General features: G+C 37.7%; 1 long non-coding RNA gene across 3 annotated transcripts in view; it reads right to left on the bottom strand.

The window, feature by feature from the left end:
- LOC140501926 (uncharacterized) overlaps positions 1 to 22353 on the bottom strand; it is a 190586-nt gene that overhangs the window by 20774 nt on the left and 147459 nt on the right. For all 3 annotated transcript variants that reach the window (XR_011966433.1, XR_011966434.1, XR_011966432.1), the window contains exon 2: positions 6799 to 6907. This is a non-coding gene — a long non-coding RNA (uncharacterized lncRNA). The remainder of the gene's footprint in view (positions 1 to 6798; positions 6908 to 22353) is intronic.

Below are 22353 nucleotides of genomic sequence, written 5' to 3' on the forward strand. Positions count from 1 at the left end.
TATTGGGTGAGCCTGATTTCATTCTTTTAGAGGTAACTGCACTTTGAGATACTCTCCTATTCTCTGGCTCACAATTATTTCCCCACCCCAGACCAGAATATCAGAGAAAAGCTCTACAACAAAGTTTGGATATGGATCATTCGAGGTAATTAATCCTCTAAAAGGGAATAACAGAGCTGCCTCTAGAAAGGTATTCCATGGGCAAAGTTGATCAGGCATAAAACAGCTATTTATTTACTTCATGCTTAAAACACAATAGACTCCTAAGTGCATATTGATAAATACTTAAAACATGAAATAGTAACCCATAAACCCTAATACGCTTTCTGGGAATACTGATATTTAAAACATTAAAAATGAAACTCTGGGGTGGGACTACTGAAGTGGCATTTTACTTTTACCTCTGACCTTTGTTGTCTGCATAACTCATTGTGTAAATCTTCTGACAAGCTATATCCTGACTAGAGCTTTCATTCTTAGTATTTTCCTGGCAGTGGTCATCTATTTATCTGAGAAAAGTTGCTACGGAGGTCATCTCCTAACAGGAAACCTGCACCTAGACTCAGAATATCTAATGGTTGTCATCAGTTCTAGAAACAACAATCTCAAGATTGCTGCTTGGTCACGTGTTCAGATAAAGAAACCCAAAGCAGAAAAGGCAATCAGGGATGTGAGATCCAGTCTCAGGCTCATCTTGACCAACATACTGCCTGGCTGCCATGCATCTACAGTAGCCATTGTAACTGGCTGGAGGTGGGGGTAGGAGAGAGAAAGATTCCCTTCCCTTTCACTGGAACTTTGAGGGAGAAGTCAAGAATGCCAACTCCCTCCATAGATGGAAAGAGAGAAATCACAAGAGGTTGGAGTTATTCTTTTTAAAAAAAAAAAAAAAGTATTTTTATTTCATTAAATATTTCCCAATTACATGTAAAAACATCTTTTTCACAATCATTTTTTTTTATTTTGACTTTCAAATACTCTCTTTCCCTCCCACCCTTCTCCCCTCGTTGAGAAGGTAAATGATTTGATTTTGATTATTTACATGAGGTCATTTGAAACATATTTCCATATTAGCTATGTTGCAAAATAAAATGCAAATAAACCAATAAAAATAAGGAAACCTTTTTTTTTAAAAGTGTCTTTCAGTCTGCATTCAGAGTTCATTAGTTCTCTCTCTGGAGGTGGATAGCATTGTTAATCGTAGGTCCTTCAGAATCACAGGCTTTTTGAGGAGGGTGAAAGAGGAGAGTGTAAAAGCTAGCTTTAAACCTTCATATCAAAAAAAACCCCTAAGATCTTGGCAACTTGTCCCATGACTTCCTGGCAAATAAAGGGAGAAGAAATGGAAGCAGCATCAGATTTGATATTCTTGGGCTCAAAGATCACTGCAGATGGCGACCGTAGCCATGAAATTAAAAGGTTTTTCCTTGGAAAGAAAGCTGTGGCAAATGTGTATAGTATACAGAGACATCAGGTTGCTGACAAAGGTCTGTAGAGTCAAAGCTATGGCTTTTCTAGTAGCAATGTATGGAATATAAGGAAAGCTGAGTGCCACAGAATTGACACTTTCAAATTGTGGTGTCAGAGGAGACTTTTGAGAGTCCCTTGGACAGCGAAGAGATCAAATCAGCCAGTGCTTAAAAGAAATAAATCCAGACTATTCACTGGAATGTCAAATACTGAAGATGAAGCTCAAATATTTTGGTCACAAAATGAGAAGACGAGACTCATTGGAAAAGACCTTGATGTTGGGAGAGATTTAAGACAAAAGGAAAGGGGATGGCAGAAGATGAGATGGATAGACAGTGTCATGGAAGCAATGAACATGGATTTGGCCAGACTTCGAAATTTAGTGGAAAATAGAAGTGTCTGGCATGCCAGAGTCCATGGAGTCATGAAGAGGCAGACACTACTAAATGACTGAACAACAACAACAACCTTTGGAATTATCTTGGAACATTGTCTTGATTAGAGTAGGTAAGTCTTTCTCAGTTGATAATTGTTACAGTATTACTGTTACTGTATACAGTGTTTTCCTGGTTCTGCTGACCTCACTTTGCATTAGTTCAGGTAAGTCTTTCCAGGTGTTTCTGAAACCATCTTGTTCATTATTTCTTATATACAGTGAAATACAATAGTATTCCGCCATAATGATATACCATAACTTGTTCAGCAATTCCCCAGTTGATGGGTATCCTCTTGATTTCTAATTCTTTGCTACTACATTTAAAAAAAGCCTTTATAGACATTTCTGCACAAATAGGTCCTTTCCTTTTTTCTTTTATCTCTCTGGGATACAGGCCTAGTAATGGTATTGCTGCATCAAAAAGTATGCACAGTTTCATAGTCCTTTGGATTTAGTTCCAAATTGCTATCCAGAATGGTTAGCAGTATGCAACTCCACTAATAGTGAATTGGTGTCCCAATTTTCCACATCCCCTCTAGCATTTGCAATTTTCCTTTTCTATCATGTTAGCCAATCTGGAAAGTGTGAGGTGGTATTGTAGAGCTTTTTTAAAAAAAAATTGCATTTCTCTAATCAGTAGTGATTTAGAGAATTTTTTCATGTGACTATTGATAGCTTCGATTTCTTCTTCTGAAAACTGCCTTTTTATAATGTTTGATCAGTTATCAACTGGGGAAAGGCTTGCATTTTTACAAATTTTGCTCAATTCCTATATATTTGATAAATGAGACCTTTATCAGAGAAACTTGCTGCAATTTCCCTCCCATTTCAGTTGTCTGTTTTCTTTCTAATTTTGGCTGCATTAGTTTTGTTTGTGCAAAATCTTTTTTAATTTCAAGTAATCAAAATTATCTATTTTACTCTCTGAAATCCCCTCTCTCTTGCTTGGATGTAAAGTTTTACCTTATCCATAGATCTGACACATACATTTCCCATATTCTCCTTAATTATTTATCATATCCCCTTTTATGTTTAAATAATTTATCCACTTGGACCTTATCTTGGCTACATGGTGTGAGATGTTAGTTTATGCCTAGTTTCTGTCAAACTGCTTTCTAGTTTTCCCAGGACTTTTTGTCAAATGTTGAGTTCCTATCCCAAAATATTAGATCATTGGTTTATGAAATACTAGCAAATGTGACTAGCAAAAATGACTATGGTCATTTGCTACTGTATATTATACACTTAGTCTACCCCATTGATTCACCATTCTATTTCTTAGTCAGATAGTTTTGATGATTACTGCTTTATAATATAATTGGAAATCTTGAACTACTAGGTTTTTTCCTTGACATTTTTTTCATTGATTTCCTTGATATTTTTGACCTTTTGTTCTTCCAGATTTTGTTACTATTTTTTCTAGCTCTATACGATAATTATTTGACAGTTTGATTGGTATGGCAATGAATAAGTAAACTAATTTTAGGAAAATTGTCTTTTTTATTACAATGGCTCAAGCCTATGCATGAGTAACTGGTATTCTTCCAATAGTTTAGATGTATCTTTGTGTGAAAAGTCTTTTATAACTCTTCATATAATCTCTGGGTTTGTCTTGGCAGATAGACTCTCAAGTAGTTTATATTGTCTGCAGTTATTTTAAATGGAATTTCTTTTTCTATCTCTTTCTGTTGGGTTTTGTTAGTAGTATATATAAATGCAGATTTAGGTTTATTTTATTTCCTGCAACTTTGTTGAAGATGTAAATTGTTTCAACTAGTTTTTTAGTTGATTCTCTAGAAATCTATAAGTATGCCAACATGTCATCTGCAAAGAGTGATTATTTTGTTTCCTAATTGCATATTTTTCTTCCTTCTATTTCTTTTTCTTGTCTTAATTGCTATAACTAGCTTTTCTACTGAAGTATTGGATAACAGCAGTGATAGTGGACATCCTTGCTTCAACCTTAACATTATTGGGAATGCTTCAAGTTTAATCATCACAGATAATGCTTGCTCTTGGTTTTAGATAGATACTACTTATCATTTTAGAGGTAGCAAGGTGGTTCAGTGGATAAAGTGCTGGGCATGGAGTCAGGAAGACATGAGTTCAAATCTGATCTCAGATGCTTTCTAGCTATATGTCCCTGGGCAAGTTAGTTAACCTCTGTTTCACTTAATCCACTGGAAAAGAAAATGACAAACCACTCCGATATACTTGCCAAGAAAAGCCCATGAATAGTGTTGGTATCCACAGGGTCGTAAAGAGTAAGAAACAACTGAAGAACAACATTTATCATTTTAAGAAAGGTCCATTGATTTCTATCATTAGCTAGTGTTCTTAATAGGAATAGTGGTGTATTTTGTCAAAAGCTTTTTCTGCATCCGTTGATATAATCATATGATTTTGTTGTGTTTTCCTAATATTGAAGTAGCCCTGCATTCCTGGTATAGTCCCACCAGGTCACAGGTTTTGATGTTTGTGATATATTGTTATAATCTCTTTCCTAGTATTTTATTTAAATTTTTTTGCACTGATATTCATTAAGGAAATGGGCCTATGGTTTTCTTTCTCTGTTTTTACTCTTCCTGGTTTTGGTATTATGACGTATTTGTGTCATAAAAGGAATTTGGTAGGACTCCTTTATCTATTTTTTCAAATAGTTTATATAGCATTGGGATTGTTATGTTCGTCCTTCATTTTCAAAGAAGACCATGCCATCAGAGAAATGATGACATGACTTGCACTTGACTTTGTTTTGAGTGAGGGAGGGCTGTGCAAGGTCACCAGTCTCACTTCCCCTCCTGGGCCATCTGGATCCAGTGACCAGATATTCATCAGGATGACCTGGCCTGGAGTCAGGAAGATCTGAGTTCAAATTTAGCCTCAGACACTTACTGGCAATGTGACCCTGGACAAGTGACTTCACCTTGTTTGCCTCAGTTCCTCCTATTAATTCTTCCTTAAATATTTGGTAGAATTTACAGCTATTGAAGGTTTTTGGGCAGGGGAGTGACATGGTCAGACCTATTGCTATAAGGAATAGAGCAGGAAGAAAAAGACCACCAGTTAGGAGCCATTATAGAACTTCAGGTGCAAGGTATCCATACTTGAGTATGACTCCCTGAGTGGAGAGAAGAGAGATGAAGGAGATAAAGTCAACAAAATATGGCAACTGATGGAATATGCCAGGGTGAGGAAGAGAGAAGAATCTAGTGTAACCTAGAAGTAACGAACCCAGGCAGCTGGGAGGATTGTGGTATCTTCAACAGAAATAAGGGAGTTTGAAAGAGGGCCACGTTTTAGATCCACAGTGATCTCCTCCTCTGAATTCATAGCACTTTTACTTGCAAGAGGCCCGAACTCAGAGCCGTGGGGGCTGATTTACTTATTCAGTGTCCAAAAAGTCTTAGTACCATTTTAAAGTACAAAACCTTATTTATCTATTTGAGCTTTAATAGCTTAAAACTGCATTAATTCTTTGGGGAAACCCTGCATGATCTTATTTGAGGCTCACAACAACCCTATGATGTAGACAATGTATGGAATATTATCACTATTTTAAACAGCTTGATTATGACAGCTAGTAAATTTCAGAATTGGAGTTTGGACTCAGGGTTTCCTGACTTCAAGTCCAGTACTCTTTCCTTTCAGTTGCCTAAGTAGAAGCATTTTTTTTCTTTGCCCTATGACATTAGAGCTTCTTAAGCAGAAACTTGGTGATTTTCTCATACCTGCCCACTGACCCAGAGAAAATGTTAGGCTCTATAAGACCCTCTTGGCATAGGATGGTGTTTACTAAGTACACTCCTAGGATTCAGAGCTGAAACAGGCCTTGCAGACAATTTGATTTTTTTCACAGATGAGCAAATGGACTCCCAGATAGGGAAAATAATTTGCTTAATGTCACACTGGTCAATTCCCACTCGTGCCTCCTGATTCCAGGCCCCCAAGGGAAGCAGCCCAAGAATACCTTGGGATAAGGTTGGGGGAGGTGGGAGAGGGAGGAAGGAAAAAAATGAGAGAAAGGATGATGAAAAATAGGCAGTCACCACCTCCTGGGAAGAGACAAAGATCCTAGGATACCACAGGGTCAATCCAGGGTAGGCTGGTCTATCCATCTCCCAACCCAGAGAAAATAGGCCATCTGAAAACTTCCCATTTTAATTAGTTAGTTTGATAACTTGATGCTAAAATTAGACATTTCTTCTAACCTGGCATCTAAAAAGTCTAACTACTGAGATTAGAGTAGTAACCTTTATAGCAAAAAAACCTTTAAGGGATAAGGCTTAAAAAAAGAATCCTGAGTTGGAGCTGGTTTAACCATTCTATAAAGCAGTTTGGAACTATGCCCCAAAAGTCATTAAAGCATGCAGACTTTTTGACCCACTAATACCACTACTAGGCATACATCACAAAGAGACCAAAGAAAGAGGAAAAAAACTAATATTTGTACAAAGATATTTATAGCAACTCATTTTGTGGCAGCAAAGAACTAGAAACTAAGGAGGTGTCCATTAATTGTAAGGGATGGTTGAGCAAATTATAGTATATGTGCAATGCCAATCATTGGAGAGTCAGCACTGATTAGAGCTAATTTGAGTCTTTTTAAAATTCTAGCAAGATGTCGCATGTGACAAACTGGGTGTCAATACCTGTACACTTTGACCATCCATGCAGACTGTGCAGAGGCTCTAAAAAGAGTAGAGGAAAAAAGATTCCAGGCACTCCAATTGTTTACCCCCCTTTTCTGCCTTTGGGAATTCCTCAGTACCTCAAGAGTGAAAAGGTAGGTGGAGGCTGGAACTCAGTAAGAGGACAAGGGTGCTCTCACTGCATAAGTAAATGGGGGATATGGGGTGTACTTGAGGTGCAACTCACAAAATCCAACTCACCATTCAGAGAAAACTTTAGGAAGATTTATCTATCCATGATGGAGGATGTCAGTTAATAGTATTGTCACGGAATCTAGCAGCCCTTATGCATCATTCATACTGGTGGGGCCTGAGAAAAAAATCAAAGAAACATAGGTGTTGATTACCACACTTTGAAGAAAAAGATTACAGTACACTATGCTCTGGGTGTAAAATGTCCTGGATTGTCTGCTAGGCTGCCATTGACTTTCTGTCTTGGATTTGTGTGGCAGATACTACCAGATTCCTATGTTTGAAAAAGACTGCTCTCATCAGTTTAGCTGAATTTTGCCAGCTGGAAACACAAGGCAACTTGCTTGTTTACCATATAGAGAATGGAGGCCTTATGAGGACTGTTCCTCACATTCGCCTATCACCCAGATCAGTTGGACTTTGTAATGAGCAGGTGGAGAGGACTGATGGGCAATCACCTTGGCAAAGGCTAAAAAAAAAATAATAAACTGTCCTTTAGTTATACAAAGACTTTCTGATCTAGACATGAACACCGAAAGTGATAACTTAGTATTATTACAAGGCAGAAGAACTGAATTCAGAGGCAATTTCTTTCCTGTCCCAAACTGCTATAGCGCCTCCTCAGGTACAAATCCAGCCCATTGGAGCTCAGACATACTGACAGTCAGCCTGACATGGCTGCCATCCCAGGGGTAGGCACCCTAGTCTATAGTGATCCTTATGGTCAGAATCCCACACCAATTAATAGCTCTGATATAGGAACAGAGAGATCAGTGACAGACAGGAGAACTAGGCCTATTTGACTGGTCACTAGGATAAGTTATGATGTTACAAGGAAACCTGAAGATGTAGTTACACATATTGTTAGACAATAATACTAGAGACTGCCCATATGAAAAGTGCCTTGCTTGAAATTGCATATCTTACTATTATATATGTGAATCACTGTTATGTTTGAATACTTATCTCTTATTTTTCTAGTATGTTCATTTGACTATTTCGTGTTGTGTTCACGCTACAGCAAGGTCATATTTATATATAATATATATAGGTCTACTGATAGTGTTATGGATATATATACACATATACGGTCTGTGTATATATATGTGTAACATATATGTTTATGTGTATATATGTATATATGTGTGTATATATTCCTATGTATGGAAACCCCAAAGTCATAGTAGCTTAAAGCTTTAATAAACTTCAATAAGCTTCAAACTATACTATATTTGTGGACACGACCTATGTAGGGATTTGTTTTGCCCAACTACACATTATTTGTTGCACAGATTTTATTTTTTTCTTTTTCCTGCTTTAATTTCAACAGAAAGAGGACTGGGGGAAGAGGAGAAAAATAGATTGTTGATTAATGAAAAAAATCAAATTTAAAAAAAAAAAAGAAAACTATTGTCTCCTCAATTACAATATCTGCATGGTCAAGAAATGAGCCTCTTGCCTCTGCAACAACAGTGACAGGTCCCACATTATAATACACTTTTCTACAGAGCATTTATGTATATTGCAACACAAATAAAACTTCTAGATTTCAGAAATTTTTGAACTGCATGACTTCATTCAGGAATCTTAAAAAACAACTGTGGAGATCATCTTTAAAGAATTCTTAGTGTTCTGTAGACAATCAAATTAAAGTATGTTTTTGTCTGATCATTTTTTACTAGTTCTTTGCAGTAAATATGTAAACAATTTAAACCACAGGAACACGCATGCTGAGCCTAATAGACAACAATCTTTTTAATTGCCTTACAAAGAAAAATAACTCATTTTGTTGTCAAATAAACAAATGATCTATGCTCTTTCTAACTGCACTTCTCTTTTCTCCTTTGATTTTAATAAATAAAACTGACAATCTGGAAAGGCTTTTAGCTCAGCTGTTCCAACTGTAACATTCCTTCACTTTAATATCACTTACCATAACATTCCAAATTTTGAAGCAAAAATTGTTTCCTTTTCTTGGTTTGACATATATCAAAAGGCAGCCCTGAAGAGTTGAGCCAATCAGTACTGGCTCGTTTTCTATTGCTTCTTCCTTCTCTCTCTTTTTCTTTCAAGGAGAGAGGAGTGAAAGGGTGACTCATACAACCAACCTCATTTCTCTAATCTTTACAGGGAAAACGAGTACATATTTTTAAAGACTAAATAGAAATACTTGTAATTGTGTGCTTATGACACATGCCACGTCTACACAAAGTAAGGCTATCCAAGTTTATGGAGAGTTTGGCCTCAAAATGGAATTTTGTGGGTCTCTTAAATGGGGTTCACCCCTGCTGCATTGCTGGAGTTCTGCCATTTAACTGTCCATTTTCTGGAGTTTTTGCTTAGGTTTCTTTTTTTTTAAAGACTGAATCTCCCTATGTTACCCAGGAGGGCAGTGCAGGATCTACTCTTGGGTCTCATTCCACCCTGAATCCACATGGGAGCTTTGATTCAAGTCTCACACAGACCAGGTTCAATCCTAAGGACTTGACCCCAAAGAGATCCATTTATCTCTTAGGCTTATACACTCACCCTGTAAACAGGGGAAATCTCCTGAATAAAGCTTAAGTATGGGTCATGTCTAAGGGTTCCTTAAAAATGGGTAACAAGATTCCCAGATTCTACACAAAAACTCAGTGTATGATATAAAAGTATCACATATGGGATAGTCTTTCTAAGACTGAGAGTTATTTCTAAATAGATAAGTGTAAAAGGATATGAACAACCATTTTCAGAAAAGAATTTCAAATTATCAACCACCATATGAAATGATGCTTCAAATCACTAATAATAAGAGAACTACAAATTGTAACAATTCTAGGTTTCCTCTCACACCAATCAAGTTGTCAAAGAGGATAAAAGATGGAAAGTCAAGTCAAACAGCATTTATTAAGCACCTACTATGTGCCAGGCATTGTATTTAATCATTGAAGATACAAAGAAAGGCATAAAAAATAAAAATCCCAGTCCTCAAAGAGCATGCAATCTACTAGGGGAAACAACATTTAAGCAACTACGTATAAACAAGATACATTTAGGATAAAGTGGAGATAAGCTTACAAGGTATTAAAAACAAACAGGAAAGGCTTTTTGCAAAAAAAGAAAAAAATTAGTTGACTTGGAGGAAGTCATGGAAACCAAGAAGCAGGGGTTCAAAGGGAGAGCATCCTAGGACAGCCAGTGAAAAGGTGGAGTGTTTTGGTGCAGGAACATCAAGACCAAGGTCACTGGACTGCAGACAACAAAAGTATGTCAGTTTGGTCCATCAACCATACAAATACCTGCTGGATCTTATTCTCTATCTCCAAAACAGATCAGATAAAAATCTTACTGACTTCCCTTAATGATCATTTCATCCTTCAGAGCAGCTAGGTGGGGAAGTGGATAGAGCACCAGTGCAGGAGTCAGGAGGACTTGAGTTCAAATCTCACCTCAGACACTTGACACTCACTAGCTGTGTGACCTTGGGCAAGTCACATAACCCCAATTGCCTCATCCTGGGTCATCTCCAGTCATCCTGATGAATATTTGGTCACTGGATTCAGATGGCTCTGGAGGAGAAGTGAGGCTGGTGACCTGTACAGCCCTCCCTCACTCAAAACAAAGTCAAGTGCAAGTCATGTCATTATTTCTCTGATGGCATGGTCTTCTTTGGTAACAAAGGATGAACACACACATCCTTTAAAAGACAGAGAAATCAACAAGGGGAAATTTTAGTCTATATCTGATTCTTACCAACAAGGAGAAATTGGTTGCTGGTGGGGTGGGAGTGATGGGAAACTCAGGAATTCCAGTGTGCCTTGCAGTTTGTGAATCTTGCACTGGAAAAGGCTACTCTATCCTGTGTGATTCTCTGACCTCTCGTGATATGAACAAAAAGGACACAAGTAAATGTACAGGACAGATATTTATGAGATCTAAGATCAAATCAATTAATTTGGAGTCTTTAGTAGAATAAAAGAATATATCTAGAAATGGATACCAATTGTACCTGGTTAAGATAAAGTAAGGGAAGGCGATTAAGATTGCCATTTCATCCATATTCCCCACAATGCATCAGTTTTTCTTCCATGTTACAGCCAGCTGACAGCTCCCAAGATTTTTGGTGATTTTTTAAATGAGCCTTATATCTTGCTGCTTGCACCCTTAGTTTTCACTTCTCCAGTCTCTCCTGAGGCATGGATTTGAGGAGCAGTGTTGCCAGTATCATCACCTCTGATGCTGCCATCCTGCTGAACCATGTGGCTATGTCTCATTTCAGTATGTTGCTCTTCTAACTTTGATTTTCAAGATTATTTAAACTCCCACTATGGCAAAATTGTGACTCTGCCTTCCTATTTTGATCCCGTATTAGTGCTCCCTCTTCCCAAACTGGAAAGAAATATATATTTCCCAGGGCCTTTAATGACTTTGGTCAATCTGTAAGGTGGTCTATCCAATACCTGACAGAAGGTCTGTTCCATTCAGATAATGAAAGAAATGGTTATGTCACTGTCAATAACCTTTGAAAGATTGTAGTGAAAGGTCATTAATAATAGAAGGTTTTATCTTTCTTCTTTCAGAACAGAACAAGGCTAACAGAATTATAAAGAAGGGCATTAGAGACAAATAAAAATTTGAAAAGTGGGAGTTGATAAACAAAGGCAAAGAGTTGAAGTATTATGCAATTTACTTCTGCTCCTACTACATATGGGGACATGAGATCTGAGTTCAGGTGTTTAAAGAGTTGCCATCTACAAAGAGAATTTTACCTGTCCTAATTGGGAATAGCAGAAACAATAGACAGAAATTTCAGAGACAGATTTAGGCTTGAAAGAACTGTCCAAAAGTGCTTCTGGAGGTAGTGTCTTCTACTTATTCGTGTTCTTTCGGCAAAGACTAGAAAACTGACAGTTGTAGATATTGTACAGGCAGGTACAGGTTTAACTAGAGAGTATCTGAGGTTCCTTCCAACTCCGAGATTCTGTGATTTTCTTTCTTCTCTTAAAAGAGCCTCATCTTTATAATTCCATCTCATCTCAAGGTGACCAACCTTGGTCCAGATCTTCATTCAAAATCACCACATCCTGGACCACTTCTTAGGGAGGTAAAGCTCTAAGACCTTATCTCAGATCCACTTGACTGTCTTAGATGACTATGATATAGAAAAGTAGTATAAAGAGTTGGTTATATATAGTACTCCTCAGCTCTTCTGGTCTAGGCTAGGTAGGACAAATTCCACAAGCCACACTATTTAGGGATAGGGACTGGACCTGCAATTTTATTGATGTTAAAAAAATAAACCCAGGTGAGGAAGGTTCTTCCACCAATGCAGGTTAGCACTGTCTCAGAGAATTGCCTAGAACACTAAGAGACTTACCTACAGTCACTCAACCAGGAAAAAGTCTTCTTGGTTTCAAGGTATATGGCTGCTTGCTAGTTGAGGAAACAATCAGAAACCATGGAGACATCATTTAACAATTCTATCTAGTTAGAGAGAATATCCCCAGGCAGAAAGTATAACCTCTTTGCTGCCACTACAGACCTGAATGATGTACCCCTTAATTCCATCTTAAAACTTTGGTTTCCTGTCGTATAAACATAGGCACTTAGCACCATGCTTAAAGGATGCAAAGAATGTAGCTAAATATAGGCATATATGGTCAAAACTATGCCACATAAAAGGGAAAGATTAAGAATGATCTCGGATAAAATTACAAATTTTATAGGAACTCACAAAGAGCTATGGAATAGTGGATTGAGAGCCTGACCTGGAGTCAGGAAAACCTGGGTTCAAGTCTTACCTGTGATAAATTTTGACTACAGGACTAAGGCAAATCACTTCTCAGTATCCTAGTCAAATCTCTAAATTGTAAATTACAGAGCAGATGCAGTTTGTGTTGGTGGAAGAAATTCACTTACTGAAAGAGGGAGAAAAAAACTGATGGAGCCTGCTTGCAGATCAAAGATACTTTTTCTTTATTTTCCTTGGGGATTTTTGGTCTATGCTTTCTTTCACAGCATGATTTACAAGAAAATGTGTTTTTCATGATTAAACATGGATAATCTATGTCAAATTGCTTGACTTCTCAGTGAAGGAGAGGTGAGGGAAAGAATCTGGAACTCCAAATTTGGAAAAAAAATGTTGAAAATTGTTTTTACATGTAATTGGGGGAAAATAAAATATTAAATAAAAAGCAGGGAAAATCATTGTTTTTAGAGGGGCAGCATTTAGAGTCAAAAGCAAATAACCTGAGTTTTCTTCTATTAGGAAGTATCTATCTACCTATCTAAATGTATATAGATAGATAGATCATAGATAGATAGATAGATAGAGAGATAGAGAGATAGATAGATAGATAGACAGATGTAGACATATATAGATATATATCTGTATTAATACAAATATATACATATCCTCCAGATGAGAGACTTTTTTATGCTATATCAATCAATATCTACTTTTTTTAAACTAACCAAAACAGAATGGTCCTAACCCAAGAACACAATTCCAAGGAAATGTTATGGAAGAGTACATAGATGGTAAGTTTTCTCCGTAAAGAGTTGGAGAGAATAGGCACCTTAATAAGAGACCCAGTTACTTAAAATTTGGAAGTTAGGTGGAATAAGGAGTTGGGAAACACGGTAAAATTATGTATAACTAAGTTAAATAACTTGGTTTAGCCTCAAAGGGAGAGAAAGAGAAGCATAATTGGCTGTCAAAATACAGGGGAAAAATCCACTTTAACAAAGCAAACATGGAGAATAAAAAAGTATTATTTTGATCTCTTTGGATAGTTTCCGTATTTGGATGAAGCAGTTGTGGTTTGTTTCCTCTTTATTTTGTTTTCCTCCAAATGAATGGATTATACCAGTCCATTCAATTTATAAGTCCTGAAAGATACTAAAGAAGATGTGAACTGGTAATGAAGGATGGTGAGGAGAAAGCTAAAACAGGAAAGGTGAGTGAGGACAGAGTTGATCTTATTAGTGTTTGTTTGTGTTCCCCTTTTGGAGGCACCCAATAAATGTTTCCAGACTAAATGGAAAATAGCAACACATGAATATTCTATCAAGTAGCTAAAAGATTCTGACCACTCTGTTATTACTCATTGTTTCCAAGTGTTTTCTGTTTCACACTGTTTGGGCAGTTACGATCACTACAATTTCTTAACATTCAAACAGAAAATAAAAACTGTTTTACAAGTAAATTTCATGAAGTTCATGGTCAAAGTTCTCACCACTGTTAAACAGTCCAACATCAAGATACTGATATGATTTTTATCAGTGTAAATGACATTGAACAAGGTATATTACCATCTGTTTTGCTGTTATGCCTGAAGAATCATGGGACTTTTTCATTTGACCTGCAGCTGTAAACTTCCTTATGTGTTGCATTCCTCATTAAAAGGTGAAATCCTTGGGAGCAGAAGGGTTATTACTTTTCTACTTGTATCACCAGTGACTCCTTTTGGGATTTTCTTGGCAAAGATACTGAAGAGGCTTCATTTTCCGCTCATATCACAGAGGAGGAACTGAGGGAAACAGGGTGAAATGACTTGCCCAGAGTCACACAGAGTGAGAAGTCACGTTTGAATTTAGGAAGATGAGTCTTTTTCATTCCAGGCTTGGTGCTCTATCATCACACCACCAGAATTTAGCACAGTCCTTTGCACATAATGAGCATTTAACAAATACTTTATTCATTCCATTTACTTGTAATCATTCCAATCTGATGCCCAACTTGTCAAAATCAATATAGAAATCGATAAGCATTTTGGTGGCATAGAGCCTGAGGAAGACTCATGTTCTCCCATTCAAATCTGGCCTCAGACACTTAAAAGCTCTGTGACCCTGGGCAATTCATTTCACCCTGTTTCCTTCGGTTTCCTTATCTGTAAAATGAACTGTAGAAGGAAATGGCCAACCACTCCAGTATATTGACCAAGAAAATCTCAAATGGGGTCACAAAGTGTCAGATACAAGAGAAATAACTGGAAAACAACAAGCATTAAGTGCCTACTAAGACAAAAATGAAATAGTCGCAGGCCTCAAGGATCTTACATTCCATTGGGGAAATAACGTATATGTAATTACATGTATAAGTAAATGCATATGCATGTGTACATGTATGTATGCATATGTACACGTACTATGTAAACATATGCAGAGTCTCTGCAAAATAAATAAATAAATGGTTATTTGGGGAGTAAAGGCACCAGAAACTGGGGTGATAAGAAAAGGCTTTGTTGAAGAGCAGACCGAATGCTCTGCATTTTTGACTCAGCCAAGACGTTGTTCTTTATTGCAGGAACTACAAGGGGAGCCATATTCATGCGATGGAGTCCTGAGGCCATGAAGAAGAACCCCTCCAAGTTAGAACAAGACAGACCTTTCATAACTTTTGAGAAGTAAAGCAAACAAACAAATCAAGGATCAAATTAGCAGGGAAAAGGGGTTCAAAGAGGGGCCCCTAAGGCGAGTGTGTAGTATTAGGAGAATCAGAAAGACTTGGAGGATCGGCGAGCATTTGGAATATTGGGAGGAAGGTAAAATGCTAGAGGCAAATATCAGATAGCACACGAGCGGATGCAGTTCCATAGCTCAAGGTTTCCCATGGGAAAGAAATTTCTCCTGCTCATAAACTTCTGCAAAAATGCCAAGGTCTCTAGAAGCATGACAAAATATGACAAATCTCGAATTCATATTCTATGCCAGGGTGGGGAACTTGTGGCCTCGAGGCCACCTGTGGGCTTCTAGGTCCTTGGGTGCAGCCTTTTGACGGAGTTCAAGGTTTACAGAACAAATCCTTTTATAAAGGGGATTTGCTTTGTGAAGTTTGGAGTCAATCAAAGGGCTGCCCTTGAGGACCTAGACAGCCACATGTGGCCTCGAGGTCACAGGTTCCCCATCCCTGGTCTACACTTTATAGGGAAGATAGTATTTAAATTGAAGGAAGTAAGGTGTGCTCAGAGATAAAGATAAGGAATGCATTCCAGGTATAGGGCACAGTCAGTGCAAAAGAAGAGAGATGGGAGATGGTGTGTTATGGAGAAGGAACAACTAAAAAGCCAGTAGAAAAGGAGGAAAGGTCAAATCTGGGAAAGGGAATTATATATAATCAGTCTAGAAAGGTTAGGTTGAGGCCAACTTGTGAGGGACTTTAAATAATTATACAAAGGATCTTGATTCTAAAAGCAATAGGAAGCCACTCGTTTTTTGAGCAGAGGAGTGACATAGATCTGTACTTAAAAAAAAAATTCTCTGACATCACTGTAGAGCATCTAATGCAAAGAATAAAGACTTAAAGCAGTTAGGAAATTAAAAAGCCATTGCAGTAGTTTGGGGTGAAGGGATGAAGGTGAGTTGGTCAGTAAACAGTTATTAAGCACCTACTATGTGCTAAGAGTTGGGAATACAAAGGCAAAACTTGGGTGGTGTCTGTGTGAATAGGTAAATTTGTGGTAAATTTGAGGTAAGAAATGTTGTGAAGAGGGAACCAAGGCTACAACTGGGGGCTGCTGGAGAGTCCTCAGTGCCAGGGATCCAGGGAAGAGTGGATGTCATGAGACAAAAGAAAGGAGAGGACAACACAAAACTGGTTTACTTAGCAGTTTTGCCCATGGTCTGTCTTATCCTTAAAGTTAGACTAACTGTATCTTTTGAGTAGAAACCAGAACAGAATGTTTGTGAGATAATTTCCTTTTTAACTGTACCTGGACTTTGGGGACCTCAGGTATGGTAGCAACAGTCTGTATAGACTAATACGAAACCTGCTTTGAAATGAGAAATGAAAGTTAACAGGGAAATGAGGAAGTTAAAAAAAAAAAGAAAGCTGCTTTGTACTTGGATATTTCAAAAATAAGAGGAGAAAACAATCCTGTCATAAGGCTTCTTTAGGACACTGGAGATACAAATTCTCAAAATAAAAATCCTTCAGCTCTCTGCTTTGAAATTCATGCCTCCTAATAACCCATATGCCTTTATCAAGTATATAAACAGCTGGCATATGATAAGAACGAATCTGCAGCTGTTCAAACTAAAGCTGTTCTGACCCCAATGGAGCTTCAAACCACACAGCAAGTCCAGCAATTGACAAATTCATCTCTTTTCATTTCCACCCTGTCCTATCAATTTCTGGACTGTCAGACATGTGCTTTCTCACCTACGTCAATTCGAATTAAATATTCCTCTTCATCTATTTAAGCATGAGTGCATTTTACTATAAAAATTATTAGAGGAAGTTATTTTAATAGTAATGGAAATGGTACTGGACACTTAATGCATGCAATCAAAAAGAGTCTGCTGGAGCCAAGTTTCATAAACAACTGGTGCAATGAATTAAATGTGAAAATGAACCAAGAGTCAATATTTGGTTCAATTAATGAGTATTATTAAGCCCCTACTATTGCCTGGCCCTGTTCTGAGAGCTGAAGGGTTCAAAGTCAAAAGCAAAAAAGCTTATTTATATTCCACTAGGGAAAATAGTATGTTTACATATAAGTAAACACAGAGTATATTCAAGAAAAATACAAGATATTTTTGAGATTGTGAAGCAGAAAACTCCTCAAGTAGGAGATGGCCACTTGAGCCAAGTTTTGAAAGAAGTTAGGGATTCAACAAAGTATACATGAGGAAGAAGCAATCCCAGGTGTGGGGGATGGTTTGCACAAAGAGACAAGAGTGAGAGGTGGACCTTGAGATTCCTCATACAATCATCCATACAAATATTCATCTCTCAGTTCTAGGTATTTTCTCTAGCTGCACTCCATGTCTGAAATGCTCTCTCTCCTCATCTTCATCTCCCAACCTCTGACTCCATTCAAGTTCCAGCTAAAATCTCACCTTCTATAGGAAGCCTTTCCTGATGCCCCTTAATTCTGCTGATAATCTCCAGTCATCCTGTATATAGCCTAATCGTACATAGTTATTAACATCTTGGCTCCCCCATTACCCTGTGAGCTCCATGAGAGCAGGGATTGTTTTTTGCCTTTTTTTTTTGTATACCCAGTACTTAGTGCCTGGCACAGAGTAGACACTTAATGTTGATTGATTGATGGAAGAAAAAAAAGAGTGAGAGGTGGAAGGTCACATTTCATCAATAGCAAAGAAGTCTGTTTTTCTGCACCATGTACTGTGTGAAAGGAAGTGTTATATAATGAATATGGAAAGGTAGACTAGAAGCAGAGTAGGTTTTAAATGCCAGAGAGGAGGCTATTTTTTATCTTCGAGGTTATAGAGAACTACTAGGACTTTTTAAATGGATGAATAACATGGGAAGATCGGTGACTTGTAAATTCTAAGGATTTTTGATTTGGAGTCAGTCAGACCCTCAAAGAAAATTGGCCCATGGTTATGAGGAGGCTAAAATGTTTTATTAGAACTTTTCCCCTTCAAAAACAGAGGATCACTCCCTCTTTTGGCCAAAGTGGTATAAAGGCCATGCATAGATCATTTTTCTTCTTTTATCTTATAGATTTAGATTTACAACTAGGAGGACCTTAGAGTCCACTGAGCCTAACCCCCTTCATTTTATAGAAGTTAGGTGACATTCCAAAGTCATCCAGCTAGGGCCAAAGTCACACAGTAATTGGCAGAGCTGTGATTCAAAATCAGATCCTTTGATTCCAAATGTAGCACTTTTCTGACTAAATCATGCTTTCTCAATTTGAAATCCTTTAAATAGGTACAGAGGTTAATGGAGGAACTGTTGAGTCCTTATAGGGTGAAGTCCTTCGGGGAATAAAATGGAAATAAAGAGAAGATAGATACCATGATATTCCTTACATGTCTGAGTAATGGATACATATCAAATTCAGAAACCTCATCATTTAACAGACAGGTGGCATAGAGATCTCAAGACTTCCTCCTTAAATCCCCCATCACAAGAACATGGAGAGATAAAAGAAAAAATGGTCTTTTCGAATTTGGGCATAGGGTGTGATATTTGTGGTCAGTATATGTAGTATGACAAAGTTTCTTATCAAAAGAGCACAGAGAGTCAGCTGAAGGAGACCCTTCTCCACCATTCATGTTTTATATAAAAATGAATGACTTAGAAAGTTACCATTATTGATGATTCAAAAGAGATATGGCCCCTGACTATCGTTATCACTGATTCCTGGCCTAATGATCATTGGGTTGAGTTTAACTATATCCCACAGGGCATAAAACATGGTAAATTAACCAAGGGCTGGGGGTTGGGAAGCACCATCCATTTCATCTCAGCTCATTTAAGGGGTCACTCCCATTTTCCTGGAACTCTAGAGCAGAGAACTAGTTTATCTGGTTTTAGACAGAATTATATCTGAGACATAACATAAGCTTCATCTGCGCCATTTTGGTTTTTTTCTCCTTCCAAGGAGAAATGAGAAGGATGAGAAAAAAGAAAGAGTCAAAAAGGAAAAGAACTAAAGAAATATTTGGAGAACAGTCTGCTTCTAGAAAAAATGGGAGATGACCACTGTGATTGACTAAAACCTACCAGCATTTCCCCACAATATGAGTTAGGTGTACCCTTCATTCTTTCCTCCTGTAAAAGGAGTTTGTAAAAGGTGACCAAGTGGTCCTGGGACCTGCCTGGCCCTGCTTCCCAGAAACAGGTTTCTGGTCACCTAAGGACAGAAAAAGTCCTCCCCACTTATAGTCGGGGTCCCTCTGATCTGATGGATTTCTGAGGAACACTCTAGTCACTATAGCTTTCACCATATCTTACCCTGATGACTCAATGAATTTCCATATGGAGACAAGGAGGATATCCAGAGAAGCCACATTGCTGTTTCCTGGTTGCTGTTACCTTTTGTTAACTGTTCAATGGCTTGTGAGTATCTCATTTCCCACCAGCATCAAACCATTACAAAGGAAAAGGACAACACCACTGAACTTCACAATTATTAACCACTCTCTGAATTTGTGTTTATTTGACCATGAAATATATTATAAAGTCAAAAGAAAAAAAAAGATGTTTTGCTGGTGTATATTTAAATAGCTGATTTTGTGGTTCACATAAAGACATAGGTCCCTATAGATGAAATCAAACTATGTTTCCACCTGTGACACAGGTTAGAACTTCCCAGCTCATGAGGAATGCTAACTCTGACTTCAGATAAATAAGATAAATAAATATCTGCACAAGAAAGTCATTCAGTCAAGTCAACAAGCAATTAGGCAGTTGCGTGATTCGGTGATCTTAAATCAAGAAGACCTGAGTTCAAATTATTAGATGATTAGCGATGTGATCTTGGGGAAGTCATTTAACCTCACTTTCTTCATCTATAAAATGGGGCTAACAATAGCACCTACCTCCCATGATTGTTTGTTGAGGCTCAAATGAGATCACTATTGTACAGTACCTGAAGCAAAGTAGTGCTACGTAAATGTTAGCTACTGTGTTCCCTATACTGTGCTACACTTTTGGGAATACAGAGAGAGGCTAGAAACACTATCTCTTCCTTCTAGGAACTCACATTCTAATGGAGAAGACAACGTGCAAATAACTGAACAGAAAAGATGGAGCAGGATAAATTGCATATGATCAACAGAAGGAAGGCACCAGGAACTCATTTGTCCTTCCATGCTTTTCTACCTGGCAAGTCTTCACAATCTAAATGTCACCTTTCAATGGGTACATTGTTTTGCTCATTGCATTTATGACAATGTTGATGTCACTGAAAGGTTTCTCTTCAAAGGTGCTAAGGGCTCAGTTCATTCTTTATTTATTGCATGGTTCTTTTCCCTATCCCAAGAAAAAGAATTAGATAACGCTGGAATAAGCTTTGTTGTTGTTGTTGAATCCTGTCTGACTCTGTGACCCCATTTGGGGTTTTCTTGACAAAGATACTGGAGGCGTTTGCCATTCCAGCTCATTTTACAGATGAGGAAACTGAGCTAAACAGGATTAGGTGACTTGCCAAGGGCCATACAGCTAGTATGGCCCTGCAGCCTCCCCAGCTGTCACTGGCTCATTGGCCAGATTTGAACTCAGGAAAATGAGTCTTCCTGAGTCCAGGTCTGGCAAACTATATACTGAGCGACCTAGCTGCCCCCCTTGGAATAAGCCTTGTCAGTGACCTAGATCAACCTTCTCATTTTACAGTGGGGTCAGGGGAGGGGAGAGCTCTGATGAAGTGACTTGCCTGGTCACAAATTAATAAGTAGCCAAGCTGTGGAAAGGGCAGGGTAACCTTAGCTTTGCTCCAGTGTGCCAAAATTTAAAGGGCACTCAGGGCACTGGTACTTCTTTCAGCAGAAAGAAACAAATAAGTTTAACACCTAACTAGAAAGATTAGTTAAAATAGGAAGCTACCAGATGGCAAGGCTTCCTTAACATGCCCAGGGGGTCTGCTCCCCAACCTGGCCTCCCTTGCCCCTGCCCCCTGCAGCCTCCCCAGCTCTCACTAGCTCATTGGCCAGGCTTCACTGGTTCATTTGCAAACAGGCACATACCCAGAGTCAGTGTGAATCACTTTGTTGATTTTGGGGGTATTTTAATAAGTTTTTATTTGATGTCTTCTATTTTTAACATCTCAGTTTTCCCTAGTATCCCTCTTCTTCTTATTCCAAGAAAGTCATTCTATGGAATAAATAGTATTTTTAAGGACAAAAAGAGGAAAACATCAGCCCAACTGATCAATATATTGAACCTAAGTTGGAGTTTGTAAAAAAAGTTTCTTGTCACCAATATTATTTTTGTTCTTATCTCTAAATATGGCCTCAAAATCCAGAATAATAACAATTTGCTTTTATATAATAAGCAGCACAATGTTTGGAAAACAGATTACATCGTGTCACCTATTTTGATGCTGAGCTGACTACAACTCTGCAAAATAGATTCTTTTATTATCCTTATTTTACAGATGAGGCAGACAGAGGTTAAAGGACCTATCTCCTGCCACATAGCTAAAAAAGGACTTATCTCGTGCCGCATAGCTAAAAAAAAATGTCTGAGGTGGGATTTGAACACAAGTTTTTCAGAACTCCAAGTCTAGCATTGAACAGGCTGCATCACCCACCTACATAATGCTCAGTTAAGATATAAGATAGTAATTTTTCTTAATGAACACTGTCCAGTCAAGGGGTAATCAGAGATTTATTAACAAACCAATTTTTTCCTCTAAATATAGCTACTAATTTTGGGTTCTCTATGAAACTGGAGAAACTTGGCTGTAGAAAACTTATGAGGGAATAGAAATAAATAGGCAATGATATTTTCATTTCATTAAATATTGGGGAGAACCTTATTTTGACTCACTTTTATCAACTTTGGGAAGCCAGTATTTTTAGATGACTTCTGATTTTTCCCCCTAAAAATGGCTCTGTGACAACTCGATTTGGAACATAGAATATATAGAGGCTGGCGGAGTTCGTTGATTTCTCTGCTGATTATTATCCATTGTTCTACTAAAATTGAAAATGGGTCACTTAAAATTTGAAATAATTATTTAATTACAAATATCAAGCACTCACATTATACCTATCAGGGTCAAATAATTGTTATTATTTGTTAGGATTCTTGATTCTTATCAATTCCTATTTTTAGGTCTTTAACAAATACTTTCTTTTGACTTTAGCAAAATTTGTTATTTCTTC

The sequence above is a fragment of the Notamacropus eugenii genome, chromosome 4 (assembly GCF_028372415.1).
Source record: "Notamacropus eugenii isolate mMacEug1 chromosome 4, mMacEug1.pri_v2, whole genome shotgun sequence".
In the NCBI taxonomy this organism is placed as follows: domain Eukaryota; kingdom Metazoa; phylum Chordata; class Mammalia; order Diprotodontia; family Macropodidae; genus Notamacropus; species Notamacropus eugenii.